At 43.6% G+C, this 6,000-nt stretch overlaps 1 protein-coding gene across 2 annotated transcripts in view; it reads right to left on the bottom strand.

The window, feature by feature from the left end:
• LOC113576455 (cadherin-12) overlaps positions 1-4,429 on the bottom strand; it is a 91,419-nt gene extending 86,990 nt beyond the window's left edge. For both annotated transcript variants that reach the window (XM_027008526.2, XM_035533836.1), the window contains exon 1: positions 4,114-4,429. The gene's annotated coding sequence lies outside the window, so the exon portion shown is untranslated. The remainder of the gene's footprint in view (positions 1-4,113) is intronic.
• Between the last annotated feature and the right edge of the window lie 1,571 nt (positions 4,430-6,000).

A 6,000-nucleotide genomic window follows, 5' to 3' on the forward strand; every position in this document is an offset into this window, starting at 1 on the left:
TGTGTGTGTGTGTGTGTGTGTGTGTGTGTGTGTGTGTGTGTGTGCACATGTGTGTGTGCGTGTGTGAGGCCGAGAAAGAAAAGGAGTAGAAATAGAGCAATAAGGGTTAAAGGAGAAAGAGTAGATGCAGTGCAGCATTGAAGGGGCAGTGTGTGGAACGAGAGAGTAGAGGAAGAGAACAATCTGGAGTTAAGAGAATACTGAACCCTGCAGAGCTAGGAATGAACTACAGTCTTTATCTAACTCTAACTGATTACAATTAATGTGTCATACATTAGTTGATCTAAAAAGAAAGCATAACCATTCTTGTGGAATACAATATAATAGATGCACTAGAATTATGTAGATACAATAGAAATACATTAAATTGAATTAAATAGGTATGATACAATTATCATAATCATAAAGGAAAGCTGCAATTTAATTTTACATGATTGAATTATTCCATAAACACACAATCACAGATCTGAGATGATTCACTTTAGTAGAAGTTTAAAGTCCAAATATCCCAAGGTGAAGTAAGTCTCAGTGCTCCAAATAATTGCGCTTATTGATCAGCTTGAGGCTGAGGGCTCTCCTTGGGACCATTGTGGCAAACATCACTGATAGCTGCCATATCCGGATCGGTGATCAGTTAGCATCCCTCACTAAGGATGACAATGGATACTCAAATGGATACTCAAATAAATACAAACACCTACCACACACACAAACAGTTCAACAGTTAGATTCTAGGGGCCAAAGAGAGTGAGAGCTACATAGTGTGTGTGTGTGTGTGTGTGTGTGTGTGTGTGTGTGTGTGTGTGTGTGTGTGGGATTGTGTGTGTGCAGAAGAGAGAGAGAGAGAGAGAGAGAGAGAAGAAGAGAGAGACACTCTATACTGACATTAAAATTACATGGGCCGGGAGAGAGGTGGAGGTGCAGAAAAGAAGGCAGTGATTGAAAGAGGGAGAGGCAGGTGAACGAAACGAGATAAAGCTAGATAACAGCCTGCAGCCGGCAAGAATTAAGGGTCGAGAAACCTAAAGCAAAGAGGGAAGCTGCAGGGCCCAGGGGCCTGGAGGGCAGGAGAGACGAAGAGGTTAACTGAACAGTGATACATGTAGGGGTTACGGAAGCCTCAGTGATGTGCTCACTGCACACGTGGTCTTCAGGCCGGTGCACTCTGCTTTGGTACAGTTCATCTTGCTTACACACACACACACACACACAGAGACTTCTAGCTCATTATTGTCTGAACACAGCCATTTCCTCACCATTCTCTGTCCCAGTAGCAGGTGATAGTCGTTTAAACAGTAAATTCACAAGATTACCAATGATCTTCTCCACAGCCTAGGGCTATGTGAGTTTCACTCTGGTGGATTTCCCACAAGGCCATGCCCTCTCCATTCACACTCCTGTTGAAGGCCCTAGAGCTTTTCCACTACTGCAGTAGTGGAGCCATTCAGAGACACATGGACATGTCCCTATGGACATGTTCTAGCGCTGTGGATGTGTCCTGGCAGTGACCAACTGCACATTCAGCCCACTGTCCACATGCTGAAAGCATTTTAGTGCGAGGCACAGATAAGCGGCCAAACTTTTGTCCCTAGCGAGAAGAAGAGTACAGCAATGAAAAGCAGTGGCTCACAAGCATACTGAGAGATAGGGAGGGAGAGATGAAGGGAAGGAGGGCACTCACGATGAAAACGTCACGTACCAACAATCCACACTAGAGCACGGACACGGTCAGACCTTGTCTCAATACAGAAAAAAATCGGGTGAAGTGTTGAGCCAGTGACATGAGCACCCGGTGTAGCAGGCTGCTTCTGCACCACTGAGCATCCCGCATAATGTCATCTTTGTGCCTTAGATGTTACAATTACGAATTTTGATCAGGGACAGAAGGGGGTACAGGCACAAAGAGGGATAAAGAGAGAAAAAGAGGGAAAAGCAGAGAGGGAGAAATAGAAAGAAAGAGCAGGGGGGTGGGGGGGCATGCCAAATCTTGTACTTCTGATCCTCCAGTGTCTCAGTGCTGCTTTCTGCTTTCAGCTGATTAGTCATCAGAGAACTCAGCAGGAAAATCAGAGATGTTTTTTGTTTCCCTTCTTCTTCTTCTTCTTCTGCTTCTTCTTCTTCCTTTTTCCCCAATCCCTGATTCTGTGCTCCAGTGGTCAACATAGGGCTCCTCATTAAGGTTTGCATGTGTTATGCTTCCACGGTCACACTGGGGAATGTGGCTCTTATTTGGTCTACTAGTCCTGCTTTAGTTTATATAAGGAGATGAAAAGGGATATCATGTTGTTCTCCAGCTGAAACAACTGGCTCAGGAATAGATTATATTCATAAAAGTGCCAAATGGATGCAAACAGAAAAGCTATTACATAAATTTTTCTTTAATTGATCAATTAATCAATTATAAATAAATGCATGCCTTTTTAATCTTATGAAGCTACATAAATAATATGGGATGAGGGCTATAAGCACAGGTTCTTCCCAAATTTCAGTTGCTGCACAGCTCCTTTACATCTTCCACACTGTGCTAAAGTCTTATTCATACAAATGTATTCTTTATATATTGAAATATACAGAATTAAAGCACCTAGTGAGTTGACTGTTTGGTCCTGAACTTCCTGAACTATCACTGAAATGATATAGTCTCAGAATGTGTTTGTTGTATATGTATGTTGTATATGAACTTTGGTTTGTACCTGTTTGTTTCAAATTCAAACAATCTGTCAAGCATGTACTTGCACTGAAACTGTGATATTCGAATTGATCTAGAATCCAGGGACGTATTTTTTCACCCTCTGTCAACTATAAAGGCATCATACAGTGAATTCTCAGTCAGAATCAGTATATATCTTTCTCCTGCCTTATCTACCTAAGAGCAGTAGTGTTTGCTTCAGTAGCTCACAGGGGAACAGAACAAGGAATTTGTGATCTCATGTACTCTGCTTCACTAATGTGTGTGTGTTTTTCAAATGTTAGTCACTTGGCAGGATACACACTCCCTGTTTTTGCATTTACTTAGTAACCACTCAAGTATACACCTTTCTTCATGTGGACGTATGAATTCATAATGTTGTCCTCTTGCTGAATACCATCAGCATTCAGTTTCATTGTCATGTTTGACGTCTTACAACATGCAGGAGTTATTTCTGCTGAGAATGTATTATCAGCCATTTATCCATGGGTATGCATGCATTAGTGGATGTGTCACTTTTATATGGCAAATGTCCTGATTTGTTGTTCTTGTTGCAAAATCCCAAACTTTCCTGGCACGACTTGTTGGAACCTTTTGTTTCATTACTTTGTGGTAGTGATCAACAAAGCACCCATTTGCTTTTATATGCAAATACAGAGCAGTTACTTTGAGAAGACAGTCTTAAATGTGACACACACATATGCGCATGCACACAGGCACGCACGCACGCACGCACACACACACACACACACACACACACACACACACACACACACACACACACACACACACACACATACACACACACACACACATGCACACACACACTTTTTAGAATTGGACAGGGTGTAGTAATCAGAACCCTCTGATTGCAACCATTCTATCTATGCTGGTATGGAACACATTTTCATTTCATCCTTTAATGTCAGCCAACAAAATAACCATACATCAGCAATATTACCTCTCCTAAGGCAGCCCTGCTTATGACACTAGAGTCACATACACACACACACTCTCTGTTTGTCTTCCAAAACGAGGGAAGAGAAACCCGTTACTTTCAAGGATGCAAGGATTAATCACCTTGCCAGAGTGGAGAGATGCACTCAGGGCTTGCATGACTCTGCACTGGGTAGAAGAGAAGAAAGAAGAGAAGATGGCTAAGTATGAGGCACCTGCCCAGAGCCAGGCAATAGAGCCAGGCAATAGAGCCAGGCGCCGGAGCCGGACCTGAGCAATAGTCTCCCACAAGCTTTGCCAAGAGTTAGAAGCTTCTTTCTTTCCTCTCGTCCCAGTGTGTTTATTTATTATTGCCCCAGTGAAAAACCTTACATCAGCAGAAACACACACACACACACATACACATACAGGCGCAAAAATACAGAACAGTGCTGTAGACAGGAAAAGATGTGTTTTTAGGGTCTTACCTTAATTGAGTCTTTTGCCAGTAAGGATATCAGATGGAGAGATTTGAGGCAAGTAAAATCCAAGTGCTTTGCAAACTCTCCTTGTTTGTCTGTCCTCACTGGGTTTTCTGCGCTTCCCTTCCTCTTTTCCCTCTTCTTTGAGTACCTTTCGCGCTCATCGACTCTGTGTTTCCCTTGTCTGCTGCCTAACTCACACACTCATTCCTCGCTACACACAAGCCAGAGCAGCAACTGAGATGTGTGCCACTGCTGGGGGTGAGAGAAAGAGTGAGAGAGAGAGAGACAGAGAAAGAGAGACTGTCGCTGCGGTTTTGGAATGAAGAGAACACACAAGCAGCAGAGCAAAAGAGAGGGTGTGTTTGTGTCGGAGAGCCAGAACGAGAGAGAGAAAGAGAGAGGGAGGGCGAGAGGAAGCACTTTGCTGAATGGTGCTGTGGCAAGCTGTGCTAGCGGCCAAAGCAAGTGTGATTGGTGTGGGTGCAACCCCTGTCATGTCTCCAGAGTGAGGGATCTTCATCAGCCAGATTAGACAGAAAGAGAAGTCTCCCTGCCTCCCTTCAACCCATGCTCCCGCCCTCTGCTCCCCTCATCACTGCCTCCCAAACTCTCAAAGAGAAGCAGTGATGTGTGCTGCGGTCACTACGGGGATATTCTAATCAGCCCAGTCCTTTTATCACATGGGGATTGCATCTTTTCCAATCCAATGCACTTGCAGATGATAGAAATGGGAGTAAATAGGGTAAAGGGTGTTATTGTGTGTGTGTGTGTGTGTGTGTGTGTGTGTGTGTGTGTGTGTGTGTGTGTGTGTAGTAAACCTAAAAACAAAGCAGTCATGGTCATCAAGTTGCACTGCTAATACACAGGGGTTTGTCAGTATACTCATTACTGATTGAAATCTCATTTACCCTTTGTATACCCCAAAGCTTCTCTCCCTTGTTGTAACACAAAGCATTTTGTTTTAAATTCAGAAATATTCAAAGCTCTGCTGCTTCTCAGAAGGATCCTCAGTTAATGCTGATCTGATTTAGGGCAGTCCTCAAGTGCCTCAGTGCCAGAGCACTGCTGTTTTTACACATGTGGGCCAAACATGCACACAGATTGGTGTCACCTGAGCTGTCTCTCTGAAACCCAACCCGAGATGGATAGAATTCAAACTGCATAGCCAGGCTGTTTGAACCTGGGCCAGCATGTTTTCTAGTCAGTTGTCCCTAAAGCGTCACGTGCTGGCGTGAGGTGAGCTATAACCTTTAGGAAGAGGGCCTTGTCATGGTGAGGAACAGCATGCCATGGTGTGCATCACTCATCGCAAAGGTTACTGATGCTTCATCCTCCACTTCGACAGCGCTCGTCTGGCCTGTGGTCAGGCACCCAGATGAGTGCCTCTCTTGCTCTGAGGAAAGGCATATCTCACCCTGGCATGCACGCTTGCTGGCTAAAATACATTTACTACAGGCTCTGAGGGAAGCCTCTTGAGGTATAACAGCTGTGTATATTTTAATGAGGTCAAGTTAGAAAGAAAATCTTAAAATATACTTTAACCAAAGTTGTTGATTTCTATAAATCTTCTGCAATTTTGAGGTGAAAAACATATTTTCATATTCTGCTTTTAAAGCTTTTTGTTTCCTTCTTTTATTTCTTGGGTTCTAACCTTCTGTCATGTATCATGGCAAATAAAACTGAAATCAATTTTTTGCCTCAAGGAAAAGATTGCTATTGAAGATGCATGGTTCTCATCTTCTGTAAGGTGGCCTTCAGGATATATATGTGTGTGTGTATGTGTGTGTGTGCGTGTGTGTGTGTGTGTGTGTGTGTGTGCGTGTGCGTGCTTGGGTAGAAGGTACTGACACTCAAATCCCCCATCCACACCTAATCACTCTTGCAGCCACT

The sequence above is a fragment of the Electrophorus electricus genome, chromosome 14 (assembly GCF_013358815.1).
Source record: "Electrophorus electricus isolate fEleEle1 chromosome 14, fEleEle1.pri, whole genome shotgun sequence".
Lineage (NCBI taxonomy): Eukaryota > Metazoa > Chordata > Actinopteri > Gymnotiformes > Gymnotidae > Electrophorus > Electrophorus electricus.